We start from the raw sequence: 23,662 nt of genomic DNA on the forward strand, positions 1-23,662 counted from the left end.
TAGGAATCTTCTGAATCCATTAGATATAGAAGATTTCATATTGCAGGTTTCCACTGTGGCCACTTCTGCCAGATTACTCGGAGGCGGTAGGGCAAAAGTACCCATTAAGGCAGGGTCTTTTAGGAGACCTACTCCAATATTTTGAAGCGAATGATTGCTTCCATGGATCATTGGAATGCTTTCCGTAACTTGTGAACTATTGGGGAGAAATGTTTGTTGGTCGACGATTGTAATTCCTCCTTGGAAGGGAAATGAAATCTTCCTGAAGTAGGTCAAACACAACTGTGGCCATGGCATATATCCAGGGCCTTCCTAGTAGGATTTTGTAATCGAGGTTTCTGTCGATTACTTTAACATCAATTTCTACTGTTTTTCCCCCAGTTCAACTTTCAAGTTACTTAAAATTCCCGTATGGAGTGTATGATCGTCCATCAAATGCTTTTAACATCATTGATGATAGTGACAAGGGTGGTGAGCCTAAATTTTTCCAGCAACTCATCGACATAATACATGTAGATGCCCCCTCATCAATAATTGTTCTGAACAGTTTTGTTGAGGGCTTTCACTTGAATAAGGAAAGCTAGTTGAGCTGGTAACTGAGGGTCATATCCTTTATGATCAAAGGCCACAAGATTGGAATCCATTGGGTCAATCCCACCTATTTCTGATAATAAAGCTTGCTTTTGGGAGGGGCAATTTTGCGGTACCTCAAGTGTCGACATAGTGGACGGTGATTAGGCCAAGTCCCCTACTATATTATAATGTTGTGCTACTCTGGCACGAGGATTAAATGTCGATTTGTGTACTACTCCCTTTGGAGGCTTTATCTTTAGCTCAGGAATGATGGGTGGCACAACTTCGGTCGAAGTTGTTGTCGAACTACTAGGTTGATCTTTAGACTTGTTGTTTGACAGTTGTGGATTCCCATAATCTTTATTCCTTGTCGATATCAAAGCATCATTTTGGTGCTTCGAAATAGACAACATAAGTACTTGGGATCAGGAAGCATTGTCACTAGCAACCATATTTGTTCCTGGATTCGGAAACGGATCAGTTAATACTGCCGAGGTTTTTGTATTCTTGAAGAATTTTCTAAGCTCAGCTTTATATGGACAATCTGATGTCCAATGATCCTCATCACATATAAAGCATGGATGATTTGGTTTCCTATTTCCAGAAGGGTTTGCAGAAGATTTTTCAGGAGACGGCTCCTCCTGTTTCTTCTTCTTCCCTTTCTTTTTCTTCTTTCCCCCTGGTTGCTTCAGTTGTTTGCCCTTGTCGGTCGACACGACAACTACCTCCGAGGCGAGAAGTTCTTCATTTGCATTTTGATAAGAAATCTTACGGGCTTTCTTAGATGTAGCCTTTGTCGATTTCGTTCTTGTCGTACCTATCACACCATCGCCGACATGAGAGTCTTTGTTTGATTTAGGAGGAGGAGGAACAGAAAATTCCGGTCTAGGAGCATCAGGGATTTTATCGTAGAGCATGCCAAACTGAGTATAAATCAAGTCCAAATATTGCGCACGAGCAATAACTTTCTCTTCAGTGACAACTCCTCCCTTTGCCACATCTTCTGTAATGGAAGGTAATAATGACTTAATAAACCATTCAACTAAAAGCTGATCAGGAACGTACGCTTTTACCATTCTACGATGACGTCGCCACTCATGAATATGATCAGATATGTGAGTGGCCGTTGTCTGTTTGAAATTGGCAAGAAGCTTTGTTCCTATTTCGTACCTTATTGGTAACTGAAAATGGGTTAAAAAGGTTGTGGCTAGGGTGCTGAAGTTATCGAATGAATCTCTAGGCAATTCGATATACCATTTTGCTGCCGGACCAGTTAACGTTCGCTGAAAAAGGCGAAGCCTAATCGAATCATCGTTTAGAGTGTTAGATGAACACCACAGATGAAAGGTCATCACATGATTCGATGGGTCTTCACCTGGATTTCCATTAAATTTAGGAATATCTGACAGAAGTTTATGCGGAATCGCTGGCCACCAAGGGGCGTAAGCAATTGGATCATTCGTCAGCCGGTTTAGATCTGGTAATTCTAGAGTTGCTACAAAGGGCAACTGTTGATTCAGGTTAGGTGAAGCATACCCAGGATAAGATGGAATCGCCTGAGTAGTGGGTCTTTGCATACCAGCATAAAGTATTTGATGCTGGTAACTTTGATAAGGTTGATGGGCATAACCATTATAGTATGGTTGTTGATAACCGCTTTGGAAATGCAATTGCCCATTACTTACAAAGACTTGTTTCTTAGGTCCTTGATATGATTGCTGGAATTGCGGTTGTTGAGATTGAACCAGCCCTGGTTGTTGGACCATTTGCTGTTGTCCAATACTGGATGATTGAACAGGATGAGGAGTCATAGTACTTGTTTGAGCCTGAGTCGCTCCAGATAAGGAGGCACTAACCTGAGGTTGCGATTGAGTCGTTGAGACAAGAGGCTGTTGTATTGCAACCTGAGAAACTTGGGGTTGACATACAACAGGTAGCGCTTGTACTTGCGACATAGTCACCATAGCAGGTATAGTGGGAATATTCGACACAGGGTGGATTGGTTGCATTGAATATACAACCCTTTGTTGCTGAGGTAGTATTGGTACCCAACCGCTGGATGTAATTCCAGTTTGACCTGAACTTTGTTGTAAACTCTCATATGGTTGTTCTCCGGGAGGGAACAATGAAAAGGCATACTGCCCTCCATATGGTGGAAATCCAGTACTTAAAGGGTAGATTGGCCTTTGAAGACACATTGGATCAATTTTTTGAGTTTCAACATAAGAAATACCAGATGATAATCCGGATGAAGAAATAGGAACTGACCATGTCGTCGAAACAGTCCCTGATTAGACTCCGGCTTGTTGTTGATAACTTACCGGGACAGATGGTATACCGGCGAACATCCTTGGAGTAGCAGCAGGAGGCTCTTCCGCTGCTGCGTCAGATGACACAGTCCTGGATGTCGACGATTGTTCAGACATATCTAGTCTATCCAAAAGATTTCCTAGCGATTCTACAAGAACTTGCGATGAAGGGAGACTAACTTCTAAGACCAACGAGGGAACAGTGATGCTATTCCAATTAAAATAAATTTTAGATGCTTAGACACAACTTGTTTTTTAAATTTTTAAGAGTCGAGAAAAAACAAAAGATGACTCTAGTCGCCTTCGATTTTTAATGAGCCTAAAGTGACAAGTGCTCATATGGACCTTTTCCGTTAAGGAGTCTGAAATGAACGAAAAGGACTGCTCTAGAAATCTAGACAGAGGGATTACCAACCAATCACAAAATTGCAGAATACTTTTTACGGTACTGCAGTCAATCTTCCCGAATGCTGTGTTCAGTGCATTGCGATCGATAGGGCGGCAGACATGACTTCCTATGGATAAAGGATAAATCCTATTGTGGTCTCCCAAAATATACTCGACGGTACGTGGGAGCACAAGTCCGTACTGGCACTTATCATCTCAAAGTGGAGGAATCACCCAACCAACAGTGAAAACAACTGTTACCAGGCTTTACGACGCCGGAATACGTCTTTAGCCTAGACTTCTAGATGTTGTGTGTTAGGTTCCAAAGCATTTTTAGATTCATTAAATTTATTTTATAGTTGATCTTGCTTAAGAAATTTTCCTTTCAGGTTCACCGCGTGATGTAGATGTACAATTCCTAAAATGCAATCTAAGATGATAAACAGTCGTTTAATCTTCTTTCTGCAATGAAAATCCTAGCTACTAAGGAAAGAGAGATGGCGTTCTTTCAACAAAGAGCATAGAGCACACACTATGTGCACTGTCCTAAATCAAACCAAAAAACAGTCTAAATGCAAATGCACGTGCATGTATTTGTTTTCAGCTTTCTTAATGTGTAAATGATAAAAAGAAATCTAAGCGCAAATCTGAATTATTTTTCAAAGCGACAATTACTAACAAGTTTCTTTTCAAAACAAAATGAGGACAATGATAACACTTTGCGATTTGGAATTGAAAACTTACTTTCGACACTAGGAAAGCTACTAACTCAGATCAAATACAATAGTAACAGGGTAATCGACTATCAAGAACAATCAGATTCTCTTCTATGATTGAAAACGACACTTGCGACACTTTCAAATCAAGAAACGACAGTACAATTACGCTACTTCTTTTTAAAGGAGAACTGGAAATGACTCAAAAAATACATAAAAACATTTACAGTTCTTTGCACAATGGAGGTGGAATAACAGCAAGGAAAGGGGTTTCAAACAGAGGTGTACTGACTACAGGCAACAAAAATCCTAAATAGAGCTGAAAAGAGTGAACACAAAAACCAAAATTTCGGAACAAGGCCTTGTCTGATCAGCGCACCTGTAACACAATGAAACTGAAATGCAACGCACCTGCTACACTCGGGAAGTGCGCTGCATTTGAAGTTCACAGAACAGACAGTGCGCTGGACCAGGGACGAGAATTTGATTGGGTTCTGGGTCACAGTTTGCAGTTCAGTTCAGGGATTTAGGCCGAGCAAGTGGAAATCAGTAAATCAATCACAGGGGTAGATCTAAGGAGGTTACTAGAGCCACCACAAGGGCAATTAGAGAGCTTGTAAATCAATCGCTTAATTCATAAAAAAAACCCAGAGATTGACTGAAGCAACGTTGATCTACTTTGCACTTTCGTAGCAAATGCAATTCGAAGGCTAGCTGGCTTGACTTCAGGCTCCGTTTGTAAGTTTATAAAGTAAACAAATGTAGATGAACAAACAATCTACTCGCTCCCCAGCGGAGTCTCCATTTTGTTACCGGGAATAGTGTCTATGCAGAGTTGCTAATCCCACTAAGGCTGGTAGCTACCTTAGAAACAAACAAACTTAAAACTACTTTAATTTTCCTTTATGAAAGATAGATGAGAGAAGAATGAAGGAGACCAACCTCTGTCTTGCACTTGGTTCCTTGCTCGATTCCTCTCTCTTCTGATAGTCTTTTGCTACTTGCTTTCTTGTATACCTAGCTTCACAGAGTACCTGTAGAATCAAAGCAGCATAACACTATACGAGAACATAGATCTATTATCATAAGAAATATAGGATCAGATGTATATTAACCATACAAATGCATAAAACATCAATCACACAAGTGTATGGAGGAAAACTTGAATAGCTTTATTGATAATCACTAAAGAGCCAAGAGAATTACAACGAATTGTTCTGACCCAGCATCATCCTCTCAGCAAGAAGCCCTTCTTCACCTCATGAAAAGCTTAGATCAACCAACACTGTGATATTGCACCAATAAACCAGCAACACTTCCTTACAAGATATAAAATTCTAGCCCCCCACCTCTGGATCTCTGGGATGAGAGATCTATATATAGATATTTGCAGAGGTGTGAGTCAACTCTGGGTTTTTGATTAGTGTTTTCTCTCTGATAGTTCTTGATTCCACTTGGAGATTGATGATCTCTTACTCATCCCTGGGCGAATTCAGAGAGACAAGTGTCCTGGGGAATTTTCTAAAAGATTCCAAGATCATCCACTTAGCAAACTGCTTCCGCCATTTGTCTACTCTCGTCCATCACACCCCATAGAAGGGCTTTTCAACATGCATCACACCTCCCGAGTGCATTTCGGTGGGATGCATCGCACCCTGGCCATGGAGCAAGTGAAATGATCCAGTTCTGAGTAGTTTTTCATGGAGAACTTCTGGGAGATGATGTAATCATCTGACCTTGTTCTTTTAGGGTGTGAAACAACACTTTTAGGGACTTAGGAGCCCTTGGTTTATGGACATATATGATTGGGGTTGCAGTGCCCAAAAATGTCTATAACACGCCCCTATGTTCAAACTTTTAACCAAAGATGCATAATTCTAGTGGGATTATTAGTGTCAAGTTTCCCTTGAAACTCTTAAACAAAAATTGTCAACTGCTCTAGTCCTAAGAGGATGAAATTGGGCCCTCCATTTTCATATATGTACCAATGCCTCAGACACAGCTTTGGGGGATTATTTGGGACAAAGAGAGAATAACATTCCCTATGTCATCTATTTTGTTAGAAAAATATATCTCCTACAGAACTAAACTACATGGCCACTGAAAAATAATTCTTAGTAATAGTTCATGACATTTATAAATTTAGACATTATATAACCGGGTATGAAGTTTTTGTACACACATACCATTCAACTATTATAATTTTAATGAATAAACCTATCACCAATGCTCATGTTACTAGATGGTTGTTACTACTGTAAGAGTTTAATATTACTATCATTGACAAACTAAGAAAAGGTAATATTGTCGATGATTTTCTGTCTAGACTTGTCCACATGGGTGATAGTGCACTAGTTACCGATGATTTTCTAGATGATAAATTATTTTCTATTTCTACTTATACTCCTTGGTATGCAGATGTAGCTAATTACCTAGTTACAAGAATTTTTCCACAAAAGTTATCTTCAAGGTAAAAACAGATAATCATACAACTTAGTCCTAATTATATGGGGCATGAGCATTGTTTATACCGTACTGGACTAGATCTGGTGATCAAAATATGTGTATGAGAAGATGAGATGCAAGACATTCTAAAAGCTTGACATAATGAGTAGTGTGGTGGACATTTCGTCAACAAAGAACTGAATATAAAGTGTTACAATACGGGTATTATTGGCCCACAATTTTCAAGGATGCAAATAAATATGTGGCCAGCTCTGATGATTGTCAAAGGATGGGGAAACCTATCCCAACGGATGAAATTCCTTTTCAAGAAAAGGTACTCATCGATACTTTTGATAAATGGGCATTAGAATTTGTAGGACCAATTTCTCCTATGTCCAAAAATAAGAAACATATTTTGGTATGTATGGATTATGTAACCAAATGGGTAGAGGCTAAATCACTATATTCTGCTAATGAACAATCTGTTGCCGATTTTTTATTTGAAGAGATATTTACCCATTTTGGTGTACTAAGAGAAATAGTAATTGATCAAGGCACTCAATTCACATCCAAATTGGTCAAAGCTATTACAGAGCAGTATAAAATTAGACACCAGAAATCTACACCTTACCACCCTTAGGAAAATGGATAGGCAGAGTCTACCAATAAAGTAATCGAGGCCATTCTTACCAAGAAAATACATATTCATCATAAATATTGGGCTGATAGGTTACCAGACAGTTTATGGACATATAGGACAACCTGGAGAAATACAGTAGGACATTCTCCCTATGAGTTGGTTTACGGGAAATAGGTATTGCTTCCTATATAAGTCCAAGTTAAAATCTTCAGAACTACCATGCAGCTAGGAATGGATTTGAATGAGGCACATAAACAAAGGCTAATGGAATTGAATGAAAATTTGGATGAGATTAGACAAGATTCTTTACAAAGGGCGATGCTTTTTCAGGATCAGAGAACCAAATGGCACAATAAGTTTATCAAGAAGAAAAATTTTCAACCAAGTGACTGGGCCTTGTTGTATGACAATAGTTTTAAGGATTTCAAAGGAAAATTGACAACATTGTGGATGGCACCTTACGAGGTAGATACAGTGTATGACAATGGCTCGGTTAAGATAAAAACTATCAATACATATCAAACTTCCTTTGCCTTAAATGGACATTGATGAAATTTTATCATAAGCCACTGTATAAAGAGGATTTTACTAAACATGTTCTTCAAAATTATGAAATGCAGTTGGTTAGAAGGGGAGTTCTTCTCTTATTGATCCACCACTGTAAGTTTTGTTGTATAATTTAATTTATATTTGTACATATGTATATAGGTGTGTTGTTGGATAATTATTTTGGTATTACTAATTGTGTTTCCTTCCCTCTAGATAGACAATAAAGAAGGACATTTGCCAAGTGTACGTTTATCCCTTTAACTAGCCATGGTAAATTGTTTATGGAAAAGGAACCTGTGGAGTTTTCTTTAAGTTTTTCAGACTCCTTAAAATTGAAAACAACAGTGAGCAGGAACATGCCCAAGCTCGAGAAAAATCCACGGGGTAGTAACTAGAGTTTTATTTAAGTTTTTCAGACTCCTTAAAATTGAAAACATCGGCAAGCATGAACTAGCTCGGGCTCAAGAAAAATCCAAGGGTAAGTGAAATGGAGTTTTCTTTAAGTTTTTCAAACTCTTAAAAATTGAAAATACCAGTGAGCATTAATTGATCTGGGCTCGAGAAAAGTCAACTTAACAATAGTAGTTAGGTTTATTTTTCAATAAAATAGAAGTGGCCACATAAGCAGTGGTTAGTTTGGTTCCAAAAAGAGGAGGTTGTCCAACTACAAATTCCTTCTTGTTACAGATCTTGGAGCCTGATCATTGAATTCTTTGGCCTCATTTTCTGACACTTACACTACAATTTCAAAGTTCCTGTACTAGTGTGCTATTTATAGTTTTTCCAGAAGAACAAATTCACATGTAGCATCAATACTCACTAGCGCCTACTCCAGCTTGACCCTTAGAACATGCTAAGCTACAAAGAGAAGTCTACATGATCCAAATTTGAAGACTATACATTTGGGTACCTTATTAAAATTTCATTTGACACTAAAGAAAAACTCTCGGTATTCAACTAGTACTGGAAAGTAGCTTCATGTGTTCATCCGGTGTTGGAAATTCGTCTCCTATGTTTTTTCGGTACAGGAAAACTGTTTTTATCCAGTACTAAAACAAAAATATTCTTTGTGTTGATCCAATAATATAGGTATGAGGTCAATGTTTTATTTTCTTATATTAAGATTCATATTAATCATGTGATGAATATATAATTACCCTCATAAAATTTTATTGTCATAAGTTGCTAAGCCCCTATCCTAAATCCTAAAGTACTCACATTTATTCCCCTATTTTTCTAAGAAAAGAAAAAAACATTTTTATGATATTATTGAATGGGATAATCATGGGTTTGATTGGACAGATGCCAATCATAATTTGAGAAAATGAATTATATGTTGGATATCTCAGGATAGAGCTTCTACCTCCATGGGTTGTTAAAACAATGATTTTACCACCATTCCATACCATAAACTGAATGATTATGATGAATGATTACCAAAACCATGACATCGATCGTCCTGTACTAGTCCAATCAACCACGTTTTCTCCATTGTGTCTAACCTGCATTTGAATGAAACTTGAAATCATCAATGGAGACGATCTTCTAAATAATATTTTCATACGACTTATTGCCATCATTTTGTATAATCTCACCTTGTAATTATGGAAACCATTTGACTGTTACCATCTCCTTTCAAATTATAAATGTTATTCTAGATGGCTCTGCCATCCAAATGAGCACTATTTCTCTGTTTCATACCATTCATCCTTCATTTCACTCATCGTCACTAATTCATCCAACGCTAGCTCTGATGCATTGTTTTCATAACCCAACTTCTGATACTCTGTCATTTTCGATACTCAATCCTTTCTGAACTTTGTCCCTAGAAATTTTCTGTGACCTATTCTTAAAGTCGGCGTGGGGATAGATCGACACGAACCAGTGTCCCAATTATCAAGAAACAATGGAGTATCATTTGTGCAAAGAAAAGTTCGAGTAAGCTAGTTGGATTCCGTTTCTGGAAAATTTTAAAGCATACCATGAGGGTGTTTCTAACACCTTCACTCAAAGTTATGATGGTGAATATGTTCAACTAGGAGGTCTGCAATTAGATATCGCAGAAGCCATTATAGAGGAGGCTATACGATTATGGTAGAAATACTTCAAAGGTGTAAATATTAATAAGGAGCTCTGTCGAAAGTTCTTAAAACCTAAACATTTGAATCTTGACTGGTCTAAGGGTATTCCTAGGATCTAGATAAAAGAAGAATATAGGTTTATGATTAATAACTTGTAGATATTCTTAACATTTGAAGGAAAGTATGTCGTCACTTTTCTTTATCATTTAAAACTTTTGTTATATTTTGAAGTGGGGCCCTAGATAAACTTCCCGTACTTCCTTTCAATGAGTTTAAATAAGACGGTAAGAGTGGTTAAGTCAGTTTCCAAAAAGGTTGAGACTAGTATTTATCATCATGGGTTGATAAAACTATTAGTTACTCATGAGATAAAGAAGCAGGGTAGCAGTTGGAAAACATTACTTACACAACATTTTTCTCTGGAGGGAAGTTCCAAATCCATAGAAGAAAACAATCTAGGGGATAGTAATAAGGATTTTAACAACATACAAGAGAGTAGTAAGAAGAAACAAGGAAAGTTAAGAACTAAAGAAGGCATTTTTGGCCATACTTCACCAAAATGCATGACTGAGTTAGACAAGGGTAAAACAATAGAGGAGGAGGAATGTCTTGCACCAACAAGGTGATCAGTAAAAGGTAAAAGACCTTCTCTTATTTCAACCACTCAAATTAAAAACCCAAAGAGTGATAAAAAGAAAAGGAAACAGGTTGACTGTGATGGAGGAGAACTCACAGATACTATTTCAAAGGTAGTTGTTGAGTTACCTCCGGAGGACACTCCTAAGCCAAGGGTTAGAAAGATGAAAAAGCCTAAAACAAGTGAAAAGGGTGACAAAGCAAAAACAATGAAAAGGGTGACAAAGCACAAACTTATGAAAAGGGTGACATAGCACAAAATTTTGAAAGAAAGTAGCAACATGCATAGAAGGGAGAAATCTTAGAGTCCATGTCACAAACCAAAAGGAAGAAGAGGAGATTGTTTCAAGACAATATCCTCACTCTTGACAACAAATTTTTTGAGTCATCATAACCTATGCGATCAACTACCTGGAGCATGGAACATCAAGCAATGGTCACTCATACCCCTTCTCTTTCAGAAAATCCAATAGATGTCTCTGCTTCACCTGTAAAGGAACATGCACAAGATGAAATGCCTAGTGAAACAGAGGAATTAGTTACAGGAACCTTGAAAGAATTAAGGAAAGAAGTTGAGGCTAGTGAAAAAAAAAAGTTGAAGCTAATAAAGAAACCACTAAGTATGAAACAATTGAACCTAGTAGTTTTCTAACTATTCATCAGATGAAAATTGAGAGACTTCAGAAGGAAAATGAAAAACTAAAGGAAAAAGTGAAAGAGCATAAGTTGTTGGACAGGTACATGAAGAAAGAGAATGAGAAATTAAAGGACAATAGCCAGAGGTTGCAAGATGAGTATGATAAGGTCTCCACCAAGCTTAAGAAGGTTCTTCGCCTCATACACTATGCCAGGGTTATTGAAAGGGAACTTAAAGAAGAGGCTTCAAGTGTGAATATCTTATATCCAAACACTTGGTGTTCAGGCAAGCTATAAGAAGACTCTGTTAGTGTCAGTCTTTCCAGCCTTCCTCCAGTGATCAAATATGCTCTTACAAAGTGGTCTCAGAGTGTCACGGTCAAATTTTGTCATTTCAAAGAGTTTTCAAGCAAAATTTGGTCACTAGGCATTAGGTCTAGGGTTTGCTTTCACTCCTTCTAAAATTGCCCAAATGCCAATCTATGTCACTATTCAGCTGAGTCTATCATCATTCATAGGGTTTTCATTATCATTTCAGTGTCTCATGAGTCATTTTACATCTTGTTCATGCTTCAGTGGCACCTAGGCAAGGTCATTTCCTTCTCCTAGGGTTTTGATGGCAATATCTCTTGGACAGTCAAATCATTAGCGAAAATTGTATCCTGATATTCATACACCTTCCCCTATCCTTAAAGTACCTTATCAAACACTTTCCATCACTGAGATCCCCCAAATTCCTCATTTTTGCACAAACCCTAGTTTTTAGCTACAACCTGGCAATTTTCTAGGTTTGGCCTGTGTTTTGCCCTTTTGGACCCCTTCCCCTCACTCAATCTCTGAGATTCCACTTTCCCCTACTTCCTAACATCCCTCCCCACTCCCAAAAATTTCCCCAAGAATTTAGAAGCCCCCTATCCCCTTCATTTCGCTCCATTTCGACAAAATTCCTTGTTTCACACATCGGGACAAGTCGCACTCAAATGATGTTCCAGAGCAATAAAAGATGAATTTTGGAACACTGAGAGAGGTTTTTGTCCATAACATGCCAAAGAAGAAAAACCTCCTTCAATTTTTGCACAAGTGTCATGGTTTTAGAGAAATGTCAAAATTGCAATCGCCAGATCCAAGGAGGTTGGCCAAGGCACTAAAACGACGGAAAAGGCCCGATCCACTCCAAATTTTGGCCAAAGCCTCTTTGAATGAGAATGGCACTAAATAGCTCAGCCCCAGCACAAATCCCAAGAAATTTTGAGCATTTTTGGTAAATTTTGGTTTTTTCAGGCAATTTACAGGTTTTCTCCATTAACGGGTCTCACCCCCCGCGCGACCCTTCATCCTGGCAACTCCATTTTGCAAAAACTCAGCATTTCCAGATTTTTCATGAGAAGTTACATATGCTCATTAATGGACTTGATATTTTATGAAGTTTTGGGCCTCCAGAAAGTCATAAAACAAGAAAAAAATGACTTTCTGCCACATTTTTGTGACACAGAAAGCAGTCTTGGGAGATTGCAATTTTGGAGGGGAAAATGACCACCAAATTCAGAAATTCCAGTTGGGTTGGAAAGTAGACTCACAGAACTTTCCAACACGCCTACTCGTGCTCAATTTGGACACCTGGAAGTGCCCCGAATGTGGTCCCAAAGGCGCGCGACCCGTCAGGCAGAGGCGCGCGACCCGTCAGGCAAACTTCTCCAAATTGCAGTGTACAGCTCAGAAAAACGCAGTTTGAACCTGTTTGACTTTTTGGGGTGGATTATTATCCTCTTTGATGTAATTAATGTACTTTTATGACACTTTTACTCTTATGTACCTCTTCTAGAAGATTCATTCATGAAAAAGGTGAAAATTAAATGAATGAATTGGTTTCCTAGCTTATAGAGGCAAGTTGTTTTGACTGCCTAGATTTTAGTGCTCAGTTTAGAATTAGTTGAAACAAATCCTAGAAGGATGAGCTCGACCCCTAGAGGCAATGGAAGAGGTTGGCTTTCCTATATTATGTATTTTCTTAATCATTTTCATAGGTTGGAAGGTTGGACTCTTGAGGGAAAAGCTATCATTGTATTATTCATTGTATCTCTGCAATATTTGGCTAAGGAAGACCAGGGTTTTGCAGTCCTTTTTGGGATTCTTGTGGTTACATGTATTTATGGTGTGTTTCTCTATGTACTTGTAAGTGTGTTATGTGAATCATTTCCTTTCTTTTCCTTCTGCACATTAAACAAATGAAGTGTTAAAGTAGAATTCATGACTGTCATGCTTTGCTTTTAAGTTTGTTTAATTTCAATGTTTTCTGCTGTTTAAGGAGAATTCAAAGTTATTGTTTTCTCTCCTTAGCTCCTCACCTGTCTATCTCATCCATTCACCTCAATCTAAGGCATCAATACTGTATCCTATCTCGCCCCAAAGAACCCCCTGCAGAAACTGTGTCCTATCCCCGCACCCAAAATTGCCTCTCCTCAATGGGCCACCAAAAACCCTAAAAACCCCAAATCAACCTTTTTGATCAGTTTACTAGCCTAAAATAAGTGTTACCCTATTGGTCATCTCATCCATTGGATATTTCACCGAGATAGACCGGAGAGAGCCCTCTCCAGCCCCGTAGGGCTAGCTACGAGGCTAAGTGGTTTGATGTTGCCTTGAGGTTTACCTTTCTCAGCCTGAGGTGAAATTTCAAGCGCTAACATATTGGCGACTTCGCTGGGGACAACAAACTTGTTTGTGGGTTGATGTGTTTGTTTCATAAGTCTTAGACGGAGCCTGAAGTTATGCCAGGTAGCCTTCGAAACGCTTTTGCTTTGCATAAGCGGAAGTAGATAAATGCTGCTTCAGTCAATCTCCGTGAGCTTGTGAATACGAGCACTTCATTTGGATTTTACCCCAGTACATGTATCAATTTCAGATCTGATTGTTGATATTGGACAACGATCAGACACTGACAAGGCTGAAATCATTCACTGGCGACTCCTTCACTGAAAACTCCAGATATCAATGCTTCATGGTGACTTCACTGCAGAGAGATCAGTAGCTTTGAGCTTTTCAAGATGGATCAGATTGCAAGAAGATATGCTCCCCTGAGTCGAGATCACATCCCCGGTTTTCCAAATAAAATTCCGAAGGTAGACTGGTCAAGGAATTTGCCTACATTTAATGATGATGGTAAGAAGGATGCTGCTCTTCATCTAGTTAGATTTCATATGCATATTCGCAAGTTGAAGGTGAATTTTCCTGAAGATTGCTTGATGAAGATATTCCTGGCCACTCTGGAAGGTGAAGCCCAATCATGGTATGAAAGTTTGCCGCCTGCTTGTATTTACTGTTTAAAGGATTTTCATGCTATGTTCATTGAACGATATAAGGACTCTTATCCATCGTTAAATTTGGTTCATGACTGTTGCAAGCATGCTTATAGTTTTATTGAAAGCCTTGAGAAATATTATGAAGATGATAATTTTATGGATGTTGAGATCATGGAGGCTCTGTATGAGAATCCATTTCAGCAACATGAAGAGAACCTAGTGGATACCCATCAAGATGATTAGGAAATGTTGCAGCAGAATCAAGATCAGCAGGCTGAAGATGGTCATATGGCTGAAAATGATGAAAGGGAGAATGACATTTCAGATCTACCCACAGAAGACAACAACATGCAAGTAAGTCCAGTGCTGATTGTAGATTGTGATAATGTCCAGTCAGTTACTTCAGAACTACATTCAGATTGTGATGATCAAGCATATCTTGTGCTGAAGCCCATCAAAGAGAGCTCTACTGTTGAGATCATAGACAAAGTTTTGGATTCAGATGTTCATGAACAGCAAGGTGAGATCTTTGTGCAAGTAAGTGATAAATCTCCTTTCAATAACTCAATAATAAATGATAGTTTGAATGCCCTGTCATATGAAGATAATTATTGTTTAAGCAGAAGAAAACAAAAAGCCTTATCTCCTTTGTCTGAAGAGGAGATAGATCAGCTTTTGAGAGGTCTTGTTACAGCCCAAGCTACAGCAGATTTGCAGTGCACACATAGTCAAGAAACTTCTTCCTCTGTTGAAGAAGATGATTGTCTTGTAGATCAGCAAACAGATAATGTTTTCCTTCACAAAGATGATAATCCGGCTGTGATATCATATGAAGATGACCTACCATATTGTCAGACTACAGAAGATCATAGCATACAGGGTTACCTTTCAGATTCTTCATATGTCTCATGTGCTGAAATGTTTTTCCAAGAAGAGATCTGCTCATCCATTTGTTCGGAGTTTTTTGAAGCTTATGAGCATACTTTTATTGAAGCACATGATGAAGGCAGATCATAATTTGAAGCAAAAGACACCTTGTTCTTTCAGCAGGAGGTGGCAATGTCAAGTCTTCATGTTTTCCAGGATCCAATGGCAGATTTATTGCAGTCAGCAGTGAAAGTGATTATTATTGTGTTCAGTGATGAAGGAGATCATGGTCAACTATGTTTTTGGATGCCCAATGATAGGTTTGTATTGTTGACCAGAAAATCTAATCAGGAGAATCAATCAAGAAGGCATCTACTTGATTGGTTACATTGGCATTATGATATAGTTTGATGGTATATTGTCTTGTAAGAAACAAGGTGGTTGTCATCATGATTTCAAATCTTGATGGACTGCTGCCCTTCAAAAAGCTTTGTAAAGTCTTGTTTTAAGTCAGTCATGAGTCATTTGTGTTTGGTCTGTTAAGTGAGTTTTTTCAAGTTATTTCAATTTGTCATCGAGTCGGTTTGAGTCAAGTTTCAGTTAAGTTTAAGTCAGTTTTCAGTCAAGTTATCATTTAATAAATGAGTCAAAGTCTTGTGTCGTTTTCCGAAATAATGGACTCCATAGCCCAATGGACGAAGGCACTGGTCTAGCTCTTACAGAGATCTGCGGTTCTTGGCACCTCCAAGGAGCTACCATCCCCATTGGAGCCAATGTTAGTGTCAGTCTTTCCAGCCTTCCTCCAGTGATCAAATATGCTCTTACAAAGTGGTCTCAGAGTGTCACGGTCAAATTTTGTCATTTCAAAGAGTTTTCAAGCAAAATTTGGTCACTAGGCATTAGGTCTAGGGTTTGCTTTCACTCCTTCTAAAATTGCCCAAATGCCAATCTATGTCACTATTCAGCTGAGTCTATCATCATTCATAGGGTTTTCATTATCATGTCAGTGTCTAATGAGTCATTTTACATCTTGTTCATGCTTCAGTGGCACCTAGGCAAGGTCATTTCCTTCTCCTAGGGTTTTGATGGAAATATCTCTTGGACAGTCAAATCATTAGCGAAACTTGTATCCTGATGTTCATACACCTTCCCCTATCCTTAAAGTACCTTATCAAACACTTTCCATCACTGAGATCCCCCAAATTCCTCATTTTTTCACAAACTCTAGTTTCTAGCTACAACTTGGCAATTTTCTAGGTTTGGCCTGTGTTTTGCCCTTTTGGACCCCTTCCCCTCACTCAATCTCTAAGATTCCACTTTCCTCTGCTTCCTAACATCCCTCCCCACTCCCAAAAATTTCCCCAAGAATTTAGAAGCCCCCTATCCCCTTCATTTCGCTCCATTTCGACAAAATTCCTTGTTTCACACATCGGGACAAGTCGCACTCAAATGATGTTCCAGAGCAATAAAAGATGAATTTTAGAAAAATGAGAGAGGTTTTTGTCCATAACATGCCAAAGAAGAAAAACCTCCTTCAATTTTTGCACAGGTGTCATGGTTTTAGAGAAATGTCAAAATTGCAATCGCCAGATCCAAGGAGGTTGGCCAAGGCACTAAAACGACGGAAAAGGCCCGATCCACTCCAAATTTTGGCCAAAGCCTCTTTGACTGAGCATGGCACTAAATAGCTCAGCCCCAGCACAAATCCCAAGAAATTTTGAGCATTTTTGGTAAATTTTGGTTTTTCCAGACAATTTACAGGTTTTCTCCATTAACGGGTCTCACCCCCCGCGCGACCCTTCATCCTGGCAACTCCATTTTGAAAAAACTCAGCATTTCTAGATTTTTCATGAGAAGTTACATATTCTCATTAATGGACTTGAGATTTTATGAAGTTTTGGGCCTCCAGGAAGTCATAAAACAAGCAAAAAATGACTTTCTGCCACATTTTTGAGACACAGAAAGCAGTCTTGGGAGATTGCAATTTTGGAGGGGCAAATGACCACCAAATTCAGAAATTCCAGTTGGGTTGGAAAGTAGACTCACAGACCTTTCCAAAAAGTGTCATCTTTCTCAATTTGGACACTTGGAAGTGCCCCAAATGTGGTCCCAAAGGCGCATGACCCGTCAGGCAGAGGCGCGCGACTCGTCAGGCAAACTTCTCCAAATTTCAGTGTACAGCTCAGAAAAACGCAGTTTGACCCTGTTTGACTTTTTGGGGTGGATTATTATCCTATTTGATGTAATTAATGTAATTTTATGACACTTTTACTCTTATGTACCTCTTCTAGAAGATTCATTCATGAAAAAGGTGAAAATTAAATGAATGAATTGGTTTCCTAGCTTATAGAGGCAAGTTGTTTTGACTGCCTAGATTTTAGTGCTCAGTTTAGAATTAGTTGAAACAACTCCTAGAAGGATGAGCTTGACCCCTAGAGGCAAGGGAAGAGGTTGGCTTGCCTATATTATGTATTTTCTTAATCATTTTCAGAGGTTGGAAGGTTGGACTCTTGAGGGAAAAGCTATCATTGTATTATTCACTGTATCTCTGCAATATTTGGCTAAGGAAGACCAGGGTTTTGCAGTCCTTTTTGGGATTCTTGTGGTTACATGTATTGATGGCGTGTTTCTCTATGTACTTGTAAGTGTGTTATGTGAATCATTTCCTTTCTTTTCCTTCTGCACATTAAACAAATGAAGTGTTAAAGTAGAATTCATGATTGTCATGCTCTGCTTTTAAGTTTGTTTAATTTCAATGTTTTCTGCTGTTTAAGGAGAATTCAAAGTTATTGTTTGCTCTCCTTAGCTCCTCACCTGTCTTTCTCATCCATTCACCTCAATCTAAGGCATCAATACTGTATCCTATCTCGCCCCAAAGAACCCCCTGCAAAAACTGTGTCCTATCCCCGCACCCAAAATTGCCTCTCCTCAATGGGCCACCAAAAACCCTAAAAACCCCAAATCAACCTTTTTGATTAGTTTACTAGCCTAAAATCAGTGTTACCCTATTGGTCATCTCATCCATTGAAGATTTCACCGAGATAGACTGGAGAGAGCCCTCTCCAGCCCTGTAGGGCTAGCTACGAGGCTAAGTGGTTTGATGTTGCCTTGAGGTTTACCTTTCTCAGCCTGAGGTGAAATTTCAAGCGCTAACAGACTCCATTTTTGAAAATTTGAGGAATGGTTCAACATTTTTTGCACAAGGACATGCAATAAATTAGGCATGGGGGAATTTTGGGTCTCCTTTTTTATGCCCATAATACTCTATATTGTCCTCTATATTTTACCAACTTTACCTCAAACCTATTCTCCACTTGCCTATCTCTTCAAGAACATAACTTTTAGCATCCTTATGTATCTATGAGGTAATTTATATTCAAAGCTTGATTTTTATGATTTTTTGTTAGTAGAAATATAATAATTGATTCTTTGTATTCTATAATTATTTGGATTGGCTCAAATAGATCTTAATTGTTGAAATATGGAAACAAGAATATTCCAATTTAATTTGTCCTTGAATTAAATTGTGAATTAAAATCGAATTTAGTCTTAACAGCTACTTGGAAATAGTTAATTAATTAATATTAAATTAATTAATTGGAGAAATTCAAGTTAGAAGTCTTTCTGAAGTCATGCAAGAGTTATCCCTTAAATTAAGGAGATAAGATTGAGTTATATTTGAGTTGTAATTAGTTAACTCATTTTACTGAGTTAAGTCTAGTTAAATTAGTTCCAAACTATTTGAGGAACTAATAGTGATTTAACAGTCAGTTGATGCATTAATGCACTCAACTAGTGTTACTCCAGTTAACTGAAGATTCCCTCATCAGAAACTCATGCATGTCTATTCTGAGAAAGACCTAGTTGAGATTAATGTTCAAGGACAATGTACTATCAATTGCATGTGTTTTCTTAGGGAGAAAACTCATGCATGCAGTCAAGGATTCATCCTTGAGGATTGCGCAGTTTTGAAGGCTTGCTTTTCCACTTGGTAATAGGATAATCATCCACAAGGAACAACGCAAGGGAATAGGAGCCTAGAGGGCAGAGAGGAAGGTTGGAGAGAAGCCAAGATTTCCTGTGAGCATCTGTGAGGATTGTACTGAGAGCTGGCTAGCCATGAGAGCTAAGGATTTGTATAATTCCTATGTATTTCCACCATGTATGATAATACAATAGTGTGGGGTTTTTATTTGAGACTTTCCCCAAACTATTTTCATGTGTATTGTGCCATTGATTCTTCTTCTTCTGGTTATATTATTCAGCTCGATCTTTAAGCTTCCTCAAATTGATAGTAGAAGTAGGTTATAGTATTATTCTTTGATTTATATTGCATTATCAAGTTAACCTATCAGAAATTTTCTACATGGTATCGGAGCTGTGAACAATATACTGAGAAGAGAATTCAAATTTTGAAGTTCGGGGTTACAGGTGCAAATCAAATTCATATCATACTTCAAGATTGGCTAGTGGCGTTCTATGGCTTGAGACTCGAGTATGCCTTGGAAGGTAGCTCAAATTACATAGCATGGAAAGATAGAATGGAGGTTGTATTAGAAGATAATGGCTTGAAGGAATTCATTGATCAAGAAATCCTAAAGCCAGATTCAACTAATTCACAAGAGTTGGCTGAGTGGAAGAAGTGTGTGGCGAAGGCGAGATGGATCATCCTTGAGGGAGTTCGAGACCATATTGTCTCGAGTCTCCATGGGAAGGATACTCCATTTTCAATGTGGAAGACATTGAAGGACCTCTACCAAAACAATAGCGACCAGAGGAAATTTGCACTTAAGGATAAGCTTCAAAGAATCAAGATGGAGAAGGATGATACTATTTCCACATATCTGAACAAGCTCACTGCCTGCATAGATGAGCTTGGCAGTGTGGGAATAACTACTGTTGATGATGATATGATGAGCCTCATTCTGCTTGGCCTTCCAAAGAGTTGGAATAGCTACTAGGACTCTGTGAATGGAAGGGAGAAACTACCGGATTAGGAACGATTGTGGTCGGATCTTATGCAGGAGGAGATTAGGAGGAGCACATGAGATGGTTCTTCATCCAAGAATGATGATGAATAAATTTTTCCTTAGCAAGTAAGGCAAGGAAAGGGAATGGGAAAGCTTCCCATTTCAAATCGAATTCTTCTCATGGAGGGAAGAAGGGTGACATGTCTAAAGTAAGATGATTTAATTGTGGCAAGATGGGACATTATGCTACTAACTTCCCATCAAAGAAGTCCAAGAAGGGATCCTTGGAAGGATCAGAAGTTGAGGCATTATCCTCTCAGTTCGAAACGGAATTTACCCTCATCGCATGCATGGTGTCATCGATGATGGGTTGTGTCTGGTATCTTGACAGTGGAGCCTCATTCCACATGACCAGTGATAAAAATTTATTCAGTGCCTTGGAGGAGAAAGACCTCAAGATGCGCAGAGAGATGGGTGACGACAGAAGGTATAGTGTTTCAGGAGTGGGCGTGGTTGCTTTTCAGAGGGAGCATGGAGCTCCTCTCACCTTAACATATGTGATGTATGTGCCTGGACAGAATAAGAACTTGGTATCAGCCGTGATGTTGGAGGAAAAAGGCTACGATGTTGTCTTTAGTAAAGGAAAGGTGTTCTTAAGACACATAGTCACAGTTTAGACCAAGAGGATAGGGATCCGGGTGAAGAATCTCTATAAACTAGAGGTAGATGATTGTGCAGCATTGAGTATGAAAGAAGAATTGGTACAAAGCCAAGAAATTGGCGAGTTGTAGCACAAGCGGTTGGGCCATTTGCATCATGGGGCTTTGAAGATAAAGCAACAGATATCTACAGGACTTCCCAAAGGTAAACTTGAGCAAGAAGACACATGCAAAGATTGTACCTTGGGAAAGTACACCAAGTCTTCCTTTCATGATCGAGACAATCGAGTAGAGGTTATCTTAGAGCGAGTTCATACTAATTTGTATGGACCATTCTCGATGGCATCCACAACAAAGAAAAGGTATTATGTGATTTTCATTGATGACTATTCTTGTAAATGTTGGATTTATTTCATGCAGAAGAAGGACCAAAATTTCACAAAGTTTTGTGAATTCAAAGCTTTGGTCGAGAAAGAGTCACGGAAGAAGATCAAGGCCTTGATAAGTGACAACGGTGGAGAATATGTCTCTCAAGAGTTTAAGGACTTTTGTGTAGCGGAAGCAATTAAACAAGAGTTGACGAAACCTCATAACCCATAGCAGAATGGGGTGGTCGAGAGGAAGAACAAAACTGTTGTAGGGGCAACATGGGAAATGTTGCTTGACCAAGGCCTACCACTTCACTTGTGGGCTAAGGCATGCAACACAACAGTCTATTTGCATAATATAAGCGCACATCGCATACTTAGGATGAAGACACCAGAGGAAGCTTTCTACTGTAAGAGACTAGATGTGGGTCACTTCAAGATCTTTAGCTCATCGGTATATTGCCATGTGACAAAGGATGCTTGGAAGAAGCTTGAGTCGACAGCAGAGTTGGGGATATTTGTGGGGTACACTGATACACCTCACAACTATCGGGTGTACTTGCCTACCATTCGGAGGACAGTGGTTCGCAAAGATCTCAAGTTTGATGAGCAGAAGGCCATGCGAGTTTCCCTTCAGAGGGAGCTCCAACTACAAGCTGTGGAGGAACTATTGGTTCCTAAGGATGAGGAGCCTTAGACTGATGCGGAGCAGCCACATGTAAAGGTTCCAGGAGTGGTGACATCCACTCAAGCAAAGTCTTCCAGAGATGGATGGAAGCGCACAAGAGAACTTGACAAATTGTTGGAGGATGTTAGAGAGAATGTGGGAGCACCATCTTCTCAGCACAGACAGAGGAGGTCACCTTAGAGGTACACTAGATACATGGCCCTTGCTGGGGAATGTGTTGAGACCGAGCCATATTCCTTTGAGGAAGCAATGCAGCAGTCGATTTGGGTTGATGCTATGGTGGAGGAGTATGACTCCATAGTTCGGAATAGTGTTTGGGACATGGTTTCGAGATCAGAGAACAAGCCAGTTGTGAGTTCGTGTTGGCTTTACAAGGTAAAGAAAGCTGTTGATGGTAGTGTGGAGAAGCATAAGGCAAGATTTGTTGCTCGTGGCTTTTCACAGGTCGAGGGGATTGACTATGATGAGACTTTTTCTCCTGTCGCAAGGTACTCATCTATCAGATCTATGTTGGCACCATCAGCACAGATGGGTTGGAAGATCCATCAGATGGATGTGAAGACTGCATTCCTCAATGGCCAGATTGAGGAAGAGGTGTACATAGAGCGGTCGGAAGGTTTTGAGACCTTTGATCGTGAGTCACATGTGTTCCGATTCAAGAGAGTGTTGTATGGGCTGAAGCAAGCACCTCGTGCTTGGTACACCAGGATAGAAAACTACTTCATTGGGTTGGGCTTCACAAAGAGTGAAGTGAATGCGAACCTGTACCACATCGTGGTGAAAGGTAAGTTGTTGATCATCGTACTTTATGTTGATGATCTCATATTGACTGGTGATGATAAGTTGATCATGTCTTGCAAGGAGGACCTTGCAAGAGAATTAGAGATGAAAGACATGGGTCTCATGCATTACTTCCTTGGCATGGAAGTGTGGCAAAAGGATGGGGAGTTGTTTGTGTCTCAGGGCAAGTATGCCAACGAGATACTCAGGAGATTCCACATGGACAAGTGCAAGCCCATACAGACTCCTCTAGAAGGTAACTGGAGGAAGGAGGTTGCTACTTCAAGAGAAGTGGTAGAGGCTATTATGTACAGAAAACTTGTGGGTTCACTGATGTACTTAATGAACACATAACCAAATTTGTGGTATGCAGTGAACCAGCTGAGTCAAGCGATGGTTCAGCCTACCAAGATGTTTTGGAAGGCAACAAAGCATGTATTGAGATACCTTAGAGGCACATCTTAGTATGGATTATGGTACAGACGGATAGAGGGATTGAAGCTACATGGCTTCATTGATGCAGATTAGGCAGGGAGTCTATCATATTGGAAGAGCACATCAGGAGGGATTTGCAACCTTGGGTTAGCGACGGTTTCTTTGTAAAGCAGGAAACAAAGGTCGGTTGCACTTAGCTTGGCAGAGGCAGAATACATGGCTACAAGTCAGGTAGCATGTGAGGCCATATATATGCGGAAAATCCTAGTTGGTTTTTTTGATCAGAGGATGGATCCACCTGTGATCTATTGTGATAATCAGAGTTTCATCAAACTCTCTAAGAATCCAGTATTTCATAATAGGTCCAAGCACATCGACATCTGGTATCATCATCTCAGAGACTCTATAGTGAGGAGGATCATGTTGCTACAATATATTTCGACAGAGGAGCAAGATGCTGACATTTTGACAAAGTCATTGTCAAAGTGTAAATTCGAGTTCCATAGAGACAATATCGGGGTGGCAAATAATCCCTTTCTTGTTGAGAGGGAGTGTTGAAATATGGGAACAAGAATATTCCAATTTAATTTGTCCTTGAATTAAATTGTGAATTAAAATCGAATT

This window comes from Pinus tabuliformis, chromosome 1_2, assembly GCF_031772625.1.
Source record: "Pinus tabuliformis cultivar Carrire ecotype Pingquan chromosome 1_2, CPIR1, whole genome shotgun sequence".
Taxonomy (NCBI): domain Eukaryota; kingdom Viridiplantae; phylum Streptophyta; class Pinopsida; order Pinales; family Pinaceae; genus Pinus; species Pinus tabuliformis.